This window comes from Sminthopsis crassicaudata, chromosome X (assembly GCF_048593235.1).
Source record: "Sminthopsis crassicaudata isolate SCR6 chromosome X, ASM4859323v1, whole genome shotgun sequence".
NCBI lineage: Eukaryota > Metazoa > Chordata > Mammalia > Dasyuromorphia > Dasyuridae > Sminthopsis > Sminthopsis crassicaudata.
This window is the reverse complement of record NC_133623.1, coordinates 2,570,590-2,582,429: the sequence shown is the minus strand read 5'-3', so window position 1 is coordinate 2,582,429 and position 11,840 is coordinate 2,570,590.

The window sequence follows — 11,840 nt, the reverse complement described above, 5'->3', positions numbered from 1 at the left end:
TAGACTCCCTTTATGACCCCTGAGGATTGACATCAGAGGGAGATACATGTATCATTTCCCCATGTTAAAATATAAGCACTTTTTTCTTGTTTAGTCTTTGATTGTTCATACATGTTTACCTTTTATGTTTCTCCTGATGTCTGTATTTGAACTTCAGAATACCTAGGTAGCTCTGTTTTTTGTTTGTTTTTCAATCAGGAATGCTGGGAAGTTTTATATCTCATCAAATCTTCATTTCCTCCCTATATATATATAGCTTTCTCGGGTAAATTATTCTTGGGTTTGTAAGCCTTTGCTTTCTGCAACACTGTATTCCTTTATAAAGATGGCTGCTAAATTCTGTGTGCTTCTGAGTGAAGCTCTTCTGTATTTTAACTAATTTTTTTTGGTTGATTGAGGCATTTTTTCTTTGATATGGAAATTCTGAATTTTGGCTATCTTGTTATTAGGAGTATCCATTTTGCCATTTCTTTTAGGAAGTGACTATGGATTCTATTTCTACTTTGTTCTATGATTTTAAGAGATATGAGCAGTTTTATTCTATGATTTATTGAAATGATATCTGGATTATATTTTTAATCACAGTTTCAGGTTCATAATTTACTCTGACTCTTAAATTATCTCTTTTTAATTTTTTAGGTCATTTTTAATGAGCCTTTACATTTTCTTCCTTTTTTTAGGCTGTTAACTTTGTTTTAATATTTCTTGTTGTCTTATGGAGTCATTGGCTTGTATTTGGTCTAGTTTTTTGTGCTTTTTGTGCCAAGCCATCAATTCCATTTCCTTTTATATCTCTCATTTCTTTTCTAATTTCCCCCCCAACCATGCTCATTTCATTTATTTTAAAAAACACAATACACTTGAATTCTTTTTTCCTAGTTGAAACTGGGGCAAACAGGATTAAGTGCCCAGGATCATGCGGCTAATAAGTTCCTGATGCCAAATCTGAATTCACAAAGAAGAGTCTCTCTGACTCTGGTCATACCTGGTACTTTGCACTGTGCCACCTAACTACTTGAATTCTTCTTTGCTTACCTTCTCAGTGTGTGGGGGGGTGGGGGAGGGGGGAGGAAAGAGGAGAATCTGAAACACAAAGTTCAAATAAAGTAATCAAAGCTAGCTATATGCACATAAAAAAATATGCTCTAATCACTATTGATTGGAGAAATGCAAATTAAAACAAATCTGAGTTTAACAAATGTTAAATTTTGTTTTTATGTGTAACTGGAAAAAAATACTAAGTAGAAAAATTGTAAACATTGGATCCTTGTGAAGTCTCTTTCAATTTCTCATTTGCATTTACATTTAAAATTTCTCTTTTACTTTCTCTGTTTTGACTTCAGACTTTCTACTCAGCTTTGGTCTTTTTTTTTATCAGGAATGCTTAGAAGTCCTCTATCTAATTAAAAAACCATTTTCCCTAGACTAATTGTACCCAATTTTGTTTGCCGAGTTATTTTTGATTACAAACCTATATCTCGTGCCTTCAGAAGTACATAGCAAGCTCTTCTTTCCTCTAGCTATCAAATCTTGTGTGATCCTGACTATAGCCCCTTGATATTTGGATTCTTTATTACTGGATGCTCATAATATTTGTACATATGTATGCATGCATGTGTAAGTATAGGGAAACTCTAGATCTGGCCTATAATGTTCCTATGAGTTTTCACATTGACATCCTTGATTTCTTTCAGGAGGTGACTATGGGGTTCTTTCTATCTTTACTCTTTACCCTGTGGTTCTAATAGATCTGAGCAATTTCAAGATCATGATTTGGTGTTAGTGACAGAGCTGCAGATCAGCCCATTTTGTGCCCAAGGGCCCATGGCCGATGTGACAACTTCATGCTCATACCTGGTCAGCTCTTTCAATCCTCATTTTCTGCCTCTCTGAAGCATTTGTCCCCGTTATTCTCTTCCCAGATATTCTCTACTCTACAGACACTTTCTTTCTCTTGGTTCTCCTCTTATCTGTTAATTGACTACTTCTCAATCTTCTTTGCTGGACCTTTAACCATGTCATATTTATTAACTATGGGTGATCTTCAAGACTCTATGCTGAGTATTCTTTTCTTCTCTGTTTATACTATCATTCTTGGTGATCTGATCAGATCTCATAGGTACAATTATTATCTCTATGTACATGATTTCCAGACACACACACATACACACATATACATACACACTTCTAGTTGCTCTCCTAAGCTCTGGTGCGATATCGTAATATCACAACTAACTACCTGTGGATATTTCAAAATGAATGTCTCAAACTCCACATATCTAAAACCAGAATTCATCATCTGTCTCCTGAAACACCAAACTTTCCCGTGACTGTTAAGGACACTGATATCTTTCTAGTTATGGGAGTTCATAATCTCAATGTTAAGCTCAAGGCCTCCACTCCTCTTCTGCAATCATTTACGAACTCATGTTGTTTCGACATCTATAACGCATCTCATACATAGTTCATTCTCTCCACTTCTAAAACCAGCACTCTGGTTCAGGCCCTCATCACTGCTTACACAATTGCACTAGCCTTTTAATTGGTAGCTCTGCCTCATCTTCCCTTTCTCCAATTCATCCTTCATAAAGCTGCCATAAAGAATTTCCTAAAATGTAGGTCTGATCATGTCAACCCTCTCCCCTACTTAATAAACCCCAGTGGCTCCCTATTATCTTTAGGACCAATAACCCTTCTGTTTGACACTGAAAGCTCTTTTGAATTTAGATCCTTCCTGTCTTTGCAGTGTTCCCCCAAAACCTATGGCCCAGCTATTCCGGCCTCCTTATTGTTCCTTACTCACGTCACTTCAGATCCCTTTGTCAGTCCAATAGGGCCTGATGAAACTTTTCAGCTACTTGATCCTTAAAGAATATAGCCCTCCGTAGTGCTTGAGTTGCAGAGGAATACAGCAGCAGGATCCCATATTCAGGGTCAGTGTGATACTTCCACGCTCCATTTCTAGTCGCCTTTTTTCTTTTCTTTCTTGAGGCAATCAAAATGAAGTGACTTGCCTGATGTGTGGGACTGGATTTGTACTCAGGCTCTCCTGACTCTAGAGCTGGTTCTGTGTCCACCACACCACCTCCTAGCTCTCTCCTCCCCACCCTCGACTTTTCTTCAGGCTTCATTATTCTTCAACCCTCTGAAGCATTTGACACGGTTGATCACCATTCGTCCTGGGATATTCTTCACTTTCTGGGTCTGGGTCACTTTTCTCTCTTGCTTCTCCTCTTATTTGTCATCCCACTAGTTCTTTGAATCTGTGGACACCCATCTTAGAATGCTCTTCCACTTTACCTCAACCCCAGAGTCTCTGACTTCTTTCTGGATACAGCTCAAATTGCACCTTCATTAGGAAGCTTTGGTTCTCCTGAGTGCTATTTCATCCCACTAAGGTTAACTTCCATAAACTCTGCCTGCATCTTGTACGTACGTATACATATACATGTTGTTTCTGTGGTGAGTGAAAGATAAAATGACTGAGGAAACAGAGGTCTGAGATTCCAAGAGTATTGATTTATTAAGCAACGTATAACAATGGCCCCACAAAGTAGGACCGGGCCCCCTCAGCTTAGTCCTGAATCCTGAATACAAGGGGAGACAGACTTTTCTACATTAAAAACAATTCATCCAATAAGATCAATTCATTCAAAGAAAACAATTAACCAGGATACAAGATTAGGTTATCTAATTTCGACTTGGAAGAGAGATGAAGGATTTTCCAAGTTGGGTGAGAGAGCACAAATAGGAGTAATTCCCGAAAATCAGAAAAAGAGTTGTCCCACTTCTCCCAAGTGTCAGTGAACAATCAAAGGATCATGGAAACAGTAACAACTGGTCAGTGTGGGACCAGTTTTCAGGTAAGACATATGGGATGCTTGAAATATAATTGTGAGAAAAGTCCTTGCATCAATCTTTGAATCTGACCTGGATTCTGGTCAGCATCAAGAACCTAGGGGTCTTGGGTAAAGGGTCTTTAAATACCAAGCAGTGGTGTTCCAGCATCCCAGCCATACAGGTCAAGGTTCAAACAATACAAGGTTTTCTCCCAAATTCCCCAGTTGAATAAAGTTTTTTTTTCCCCCAGAGGCTGGGGTTAAGTGACTTGCCCAGGGTCACACAGCTAGGAAGTGTTAAGTGTCTGAGACCAGATTTGAACTCGGGTCCTCCTAAATTCAAGGCTGGTGCTCTAGCCACTGCACCACCTAGCCGCCCCCTCAGTTGAATAAAGTTGACAGAAGTTGGATTAAATCTGTAATTGAATAGAAAGAGCTAGCTTCAGAATTGAACACAAGACAGGATCAGTGTGGTTCACTCAATTCCCACAATTAATCACTTGCTGTCCCAATCCTCTCAATCTCCCCATCAGAATGTGAGCTCCTTGAGATCAGTTTTTGCCCTTCTGTATCCGCAATGCTCAGCACAAGATTAGGGATCTCCTTCCACTGGACTCTCTCCTTTCTCAGATCTTGACCACATCCTCTAAGATCTTCTCAGGCTTGTTCTTTGTTGTCCCTTGAGGATGAACAACTTCGTAGTAAGTTCTCCTGGCCTTGGTGGTGTCATAAGTGGTCTTTGGTGCTATTCTTTATTATAAACCTATCCCAGATTTGGTGCTCGCGTTGGTCTTAGAGGGCCAAGAACCCGAGACCCCAACCGGGATCGTTAGTATAGCTAGGGTCTCCCCATGAAGTCGTACACCGGCTCCATGGTCATGTTCACTGACCTCTCACTGACAGATAGATACTTCATTTTATCAGAAGATTTAGTAACTCAGTTAGGCCCCAAGTTTCCCTGTGACTGAAGGCCGTAGCAAGGAGATTGGCCACTCAGTGTCATGGGGGACAGAATCACCCACAGGAGGCCAGAAGAGCTATTTAAAGGCTTCACCTGCCTTTCTCTTGAAGGGAGCCATCTCTCTATTGAACTTACAGTCAAGTCCTTGGGACTTTCACTCCAAGAGAGGAACACTAATCAGAAGAGGTCAGGGAGCTGAAAGTCAGTCTCAATTTCATCTGGGCCAGGACACATTCATGGAGAATTTGTCATTTCTATTTTATAGTTCTTTTATTCTTCAAGATAGTCACATAAGCAGCTGCAACTTTTTCTTTTTGTAGAATTTAGCTGAGCCCTCCAACAATTTTGCTCCGGTGATTAAGTAGTTAATGATAAAATAATTCCTGGCTCAGCTTGCAACTTTTTCTTTTTGTAGAATTTAGCTGAGCCCTCCAACAATTTTGCTCCGGTGATTAAGTAGTTAATGATAAAATAATTCCTGGCTCAGCTTCATTTTCTCGTGATTGGCATTTCCTGGCTACTTGTAAATTATAGAACATATCCCCTAAGATTTACTGATCAATTTACACATTTATCCTATGTAGATATGTTTTACTATCAGCTCTTTGGTGTATAAATCTGAATGTTCCCCTTTGGCCTGGTAAAAATTCCTATATTTCTATTTTGCCTTGTGCTTGTTGTTGTCATTGTTTATTATTGTTGTTAGATATGTATATACATAATATTATTATTGTTAAAGATGCTACTTGTGGCCCTTCCCCTTTTTAACCATGGGACTGTGCTCTGGGTATAATAAACCTGTAATAAAATGTCTCTTATGGATAGGATAGAAAGCTAAAGCGACTTCATTTTGTCTGCAGTTGCTCTATCTTGCCCTCGAGCCTGTTTCTATTGCAACTCTTGTGTGTGTGACCTTCCTGCCTGGTGAAACAGCAGGGACAGTCCCATCTATTAGGGTGGGTTATAAGAAAGAGCCTTTCCTGCTATTAGGGCCAGCGACAGGCCTTCCAATAATGGATATCACATCTCCTATTCCTCCAGAGGTACTTCATACCCAATTCACTTCCCCTAAATTGGAACCTATATAAGTTTGGTCCTTTTGTTGCTTTGGGGAGTCTCCTGTGAGGGTGGGGCTCCCTTGCAGGCAAACTCAATAAATCCTCAATGGCTCCTCAGTTTCCAGTTATTGGGCTTGGGTTCTGGTCTGTTGAGGTACTGATGATTTCACCCACACACTCTGGAGCCTGATAAGTAGGATTGGCAGCAATAGCCATCAACAGATCCATGAAGAGTTTTCTCACTTGCATATGTACCAGCTGTAGGTGCTATTGTGATTTCCTTTGGGCACTGAGCATACCTTTTTTCCTTTAAGGAAGTATGCAGTTAATCCATTTTAGGGGAAACCCTAGATATGACCATGTGATAGAACAAAGCTGCCTCCCCCACCCCGGCTCTTGGCCAATGTGGGGTAGGCCTTGGATGGACAAAGCTGCCCCGGAAGCAGTTTCCTGGTTATCTAAGGTCAGACACAGCCTGGGTCATGTGAGATCTGCCATGGCCAAGGCCTTGGTGAGTGCCTGAGATTATCCTACTTGTCTTACCTTGATGACCTACTAACTAGTTGGGCCTTCAGAAGAAGATGAGGGGCCTGTGTCCTGAGAAGCAAAGTACCAGTATAAGTATCAGTTGCCTCTTCTTTCTGTGTTAGGGCAAAGTAAACCTCCTTGGCTAAATGTTCAGTGATTTATGAGAGCCTCATTCTAACCTAACATCAAACCTGAATTAAGGGGCCTCCAATATGAGATGAGATGAGACGGCTTTGTGGCTCACACCACGGTGGAGTTAGACAGTTGGAAAAAGACTGCATGGATCCCTATCACCAGAGGCCTCCTGAACATGTTCCTGTTGAGACCAGAGGCCTGTTACTTAGGGGGAGAAGAGGAAGAGGACGAGGAGGAGGAGGAGTAAGAGGAGGAGGAGGAGGAGGAAGGCTAGGCGCTCTCTTTACTGAGGAGCTGGTTGCAGAAGTTCTGAAGTGTCCCTGGAACTGGCTTCTGAGGCCATGGCCTAATAGAGCCAATGCTAAAAGGTTCTTGGTGGTGAATTCCCAGAGCCTGGGGACCTACTTTTATAGGAGGGTCAATGACATTTATTAGAGCCTTCAGGATGTGAATGCCCTTTGTCTCTTTTTAGGAGGCCCAGACAGAGCCTCACTCACACCACACCTTGTGAAGATGAATTGCCTCTGCCCATGGGAATCTACAAGGGCAAGAGTGAAGTTTCAATCAATTGAATTTCTTGCCAATCGGTGAAGTTCCAGATTAGGGTATGTGTAGCTTGGGCCAATTTTGCTGCATGATGGGATTGGGAGAAGTCAGGGAGAAGACGATGGCCCATCTCTAAGAGGAGGGTCCTGAAACTTGGAACTGAGAAGAAAGAATAGAGAGGGCTGTCACTGAAGTGTATCATGAGGCTATCATTGTGCAGTCTGAAAGAAAGCAGAACAGATATCTCTAGTCTCTTTCCCCTAGCCCTGTTATTAGGGGAGATTTTGATTCTCCCCTAATTAATTAAAAGCAGGAAGTTGGGGCCAAAGGCTGACCACTCTGCTCGATTTAAAGACAGGTGACTGGGCTAGAAATAGATTAGATATATTTTTCAGGCGCATTACCTTCTGACCACTTTTTCATTAATTGGGGTAAAGGAAGACTCTAACCCCAAGCTTTATAGCCAAGGCTCAACTCGCCACTAGATACCAGCTTCACAATGAACACACACATAGGGGTTAGCCAAGAAACCCATTGATCCAAAACATTGCAAAGAAAAAGAAATTAGAGAAAGTTTCCATAAAAAATACAGACTGAAGCTGAGAAAAAGGTAACTCAGTTCAACCAAGAGAGAGAGTCCCACATCTTGCCCCAAGAAAGTTCCCCAAAGCTTCTAGTGTAGTAAGCTAGGGATAGGGACATGATGGAAAGAGCAAGCCTCACTCCCATCTACTTCATCCCAGAGTCTTTTATTTCTGCAGCCTGAATTGGGTTGACATCTTCCATCATTTCTCCCAAAGCTAGAAGCCAGAAGCACCCCAGATCCCTGCACACAAGACTCTGGAACTTGAAGAGGAGTTAAACGCTCTCCTCTTTCCCACTCTCACCACCAACTCCACCCCACTCGTCAAGCAGGTGCAGGGCACTGACCTCCACTATTCAGGAGAGTCCCATACTAACGGGTGGGAGGACTGGAGTTACAAAAGCAATTGATGGCCAGCCCCTGAGAGTGCTGGTAAAAGCGTACGGGAAAAATAAGTCCCAGATCACTAAGGGCCCTTCAGCCCCAGAAAAGCCTGGATCATCCTTTAAAACACTTTAAAACATTAACAAGTGAATCATTCAGGAGAGACTAAAGAGAGAACTCCACAGAGGGAAGCTCAGCATCTTTGCAGACTCTCAGCGACCTCTAAGGCTGTTACTGTGGGCAAGGTTAAATGGAAATCCTTAGGGTTGCTCAAACTATCTCACATAATTAAAACCATATAAGATCTGGGCCTCAGGGGAGTGAAAGATATTTCTTCTTTAGTAATAGAGAGGAAGGAAGCTGGAGTAATTCATCACATCAGATCACTTTACAACAAATTCTGTCACTTCTGAGGAAGGAGGATGGCATCTGGTAGCTTACAGTGGGCTACAGAGAACTTACAAAGTCGCCGGGCCTATCTCTATGGCTGTACCTGACACAGGCAATGTTATAGACAAGGTACCCCAGGCTCAGGGTCAGTGGTCTAAACTAGCAACCCTGCCAATGATTTTTTTCCTATTTCTGTGACTAAGACAAGGAAGGAACAGCTTTCACCTGAAAAGGAGTCCAATATGCTTTTCCATCTTTCCCCAGGGTTACCTGAATTATTCTCTATACTGCCACATTATGGCGAAAAGGGGCATTTATCAACCATCTACTTTGTGCCAGACATTGTACTAAGCACTTTACAAATATATTATTTAATAGTCTCTCATTTCAAGAACGGACCTGAAAGAAGTCCCCCTTCCTGAGGGCACTGATAGATATCATTACAATGATGACATAACTCTCTCTGACTGGGCCAAATGAGCCCTTGGTGGCAGAGGCCCTAGATCAGATGGTGGCCCATGTGAGGGACAAAGAATGGGAAATCAACCCAATGGAAATCCAGGATTCTGCAGGATTCAGTCAAGTTTGGGGAAAAATCTAGAGGATTCTAGGCAGTCTAAAATAAGCCACTGGAACGTGTTCCTTTGATCTAAGAAGGAAGCCTGGAGACGATCCCACTTCCCCACTTGGCTATCCTGATGGCCTCCATTTATGGCACCATCTGTAAGTCTACCTCTTTTGAGTGGGGCCCAGAACAGGATCCAGCATTGGCAGATGCCCAAGTCTCCTCTAGGGCTCTTATGCCTGCAAGGCCCATGTTTCTGGATCTCTGGAGCTTTTGGCCAGTACCAAGGAGTGGCCAAAATAAGCCCCTTTGGGGTATCTTGAACACCATGTTCAATAGAACTGTCACACATTATACCACTTTTGAAAAGCCTGCTTCTTACTGGGTCCCACTTGTTGCTGAATAGATGGCATTGTCCTGTGGAGGGCACAGGACTAGCCGATCAGGGGCTCTTTCTTTGGGGGTGAAGCTTAATGGCGGTATTTTTCTGAAGCAGACAGTTGATTGTGTCCACAAACATCAGAGGCATCATATACGAAATGACCAAAGATATTATAAAAACAGAAGTTGGGGAATGGGTCCAGTGTCAATTTGGATAGTTAAGTGGTGATAGCATGCTGTGCTGGGTACAGAACTATATAATTTCCCTATCAAAGGAAAAGGTTGCCTTTCTTTTCTTTTCTTTTTTCAATCAACAAACATTTATTAAGCACTTACTTCAGACATTCTGCTGAGTATTAGGGATCAAAGAAAGGCAAAATTAGCCCCTGTTTTCAAAGAGCTTACATTTTCATTGGAAAGACATCAAGGATATAAATGGGCAAATACAAAATATACACGGAATAGAAAGAACAATTAGAGGGGAAGGGCTTAAGACACTAGAAAATGTCTCTTGCTAACGGTGCCGCTTGAGTTGAATTTTGAAAAGTAGATACCAAGAAATGGCGAGGAGACACATGGAAAAAACCTGCACCATCATTCCTTCTTCATCCCATTCCCACTCCCACCTCAATCCAGAATGGATACCATTCTAATTAAAATGGACAGTAATCATAAAGACGGTAATCATGATCATTCAAGAATTCACACAGAATTCTGTCACCATGTCTTAATGTAAAATTCCCCTTTGCTGTTTCTTAAATATTGGATGGAAGAATCATTTTCGCTAAAATCAAGAATCTTCATCTTTCCTAGAATCGAAATAGAATAGACTCAGAGATCATGTAATACAAAGAGCTTGCTATTCTTGAATGGAATGGACCTCCACCTGTCTCCAACTGGTAAAATGGTACTCTCTCATCTTAGGAAAAGCAGTTTAGCTCCACTGACCAGCAGCTACATCATTATGCATCTGACTCATCAGAAGCCGGATCTGGGACAAATCAATGCTAATCTAGAAAGGTGAAGCACTCTCCCATCCAGTGGTTTCTTGGAGATTTTACCTGATAAAAATTCGTTCCTTTTGGACATAGTTCTGGCTGACCATCTCCAGTCCCTCCTTACTCTTTCCCCAGCACAATATTGCCTTGGGCCTCTAGGTCCTTGCCCCCTCAGAGGACTCTGTACACCCTAAGTAGCTCAGGTTCCTCTCAAAGGGGAGGTTCACTTTCCTCTGAGATGGTTTGAGAACTGCTTCTCAGAAAGGCCTTGGGAACAGAGGGATGGAATTGCTGAGGTTTTCTTTCTTTCTAACAGCATAGAGGAAGTGAAACTGTGGCTGTATAACTATGGTGGCTGTTTTGAGTCATCGGATGAGGATGAGGGAGTCTCTATTTGGCCAGAAGAGAAGAAGAGCATCCTCTCCACAGTACTTTAAGGGAACCCAAATTTTTGTATCGTTCCCTTGAGGTGGCTCTTATGGGGGGAAGGAGGGTTTGGGCAAGTGGGCTGAGAGGCTGTACAGAGAGGCTTTATGGAAACATAGAGCCCAAGACAGGGTGAATGTAAGAGACTTATGACCTCTTAGTCATCTTGCCAGAGATGATCGTGATGCAGGAATACTGTTGATCTTCCAGAAGTTTTCATGTTGTGGTTCTAATGAGGAGACTGCGTGCCAAGTAGGATTCGGCAGCAATTCCTAGTTTGAATAAGATGCGAGGCGCATGTAAAGAATTCACAATGGCTTTTTCATTGCCGAACAGGCCATTTATTTATGAGAAGGTGTTACGGACAAAATGAAAAGCAGAGTGGTAAAGATGAAGTAGATGTGGGAGAGCAGAGAGTTAGCAAGGAAAAGGGTTTTAACAAGGAACAATGGAAAAAACAAGTTGCCCAGTGGCACTCACGATTAACCAGGAGAAAGGGACTATATCATGAGGTGGGAAAATGCCATGAACTGGCAGGCTAAAATCATAGAGTAGTTTAGCACCTAAAATAATTAATTAGCTATAACAAGGAGAAAGATATCATGAGGCAGGAGGAAGTGGGTGGGACAAGGGAGAGAGGGGAGGAGGGAAACTCCACGAAACCGAACGTCATAGCAGGCTAATTCCAACAGGGATTTAGCAAAGATGGGGGAGGCCATGGGCAGATATATAGGGGAAATTTAGCCTTGGGGGTTTGGTATCCAATTGGCTTTCTGATTGGATATAGTAAGGTGGGATTTCTCAAGACCTCCACAGGGATAGGACTGGAAGGTTGGGCTGCTCAACATCAGTGTCCTTCTCTATTTGACTCAGGGAGTAAATTTTTTTTAATTTTTTCTTTTCTTTTTTTTTTTAAAAGCTTTTTATTTTCAAAACATGCACAGATAATTTTTCAACACCGACCCTTGCATAGCCTTGTGTTTAAATTTTCCCCTCCTTCCCCCCACCCCCTTCCCCTAGATGGCAAGCAAGCTTTTTATTTTCAA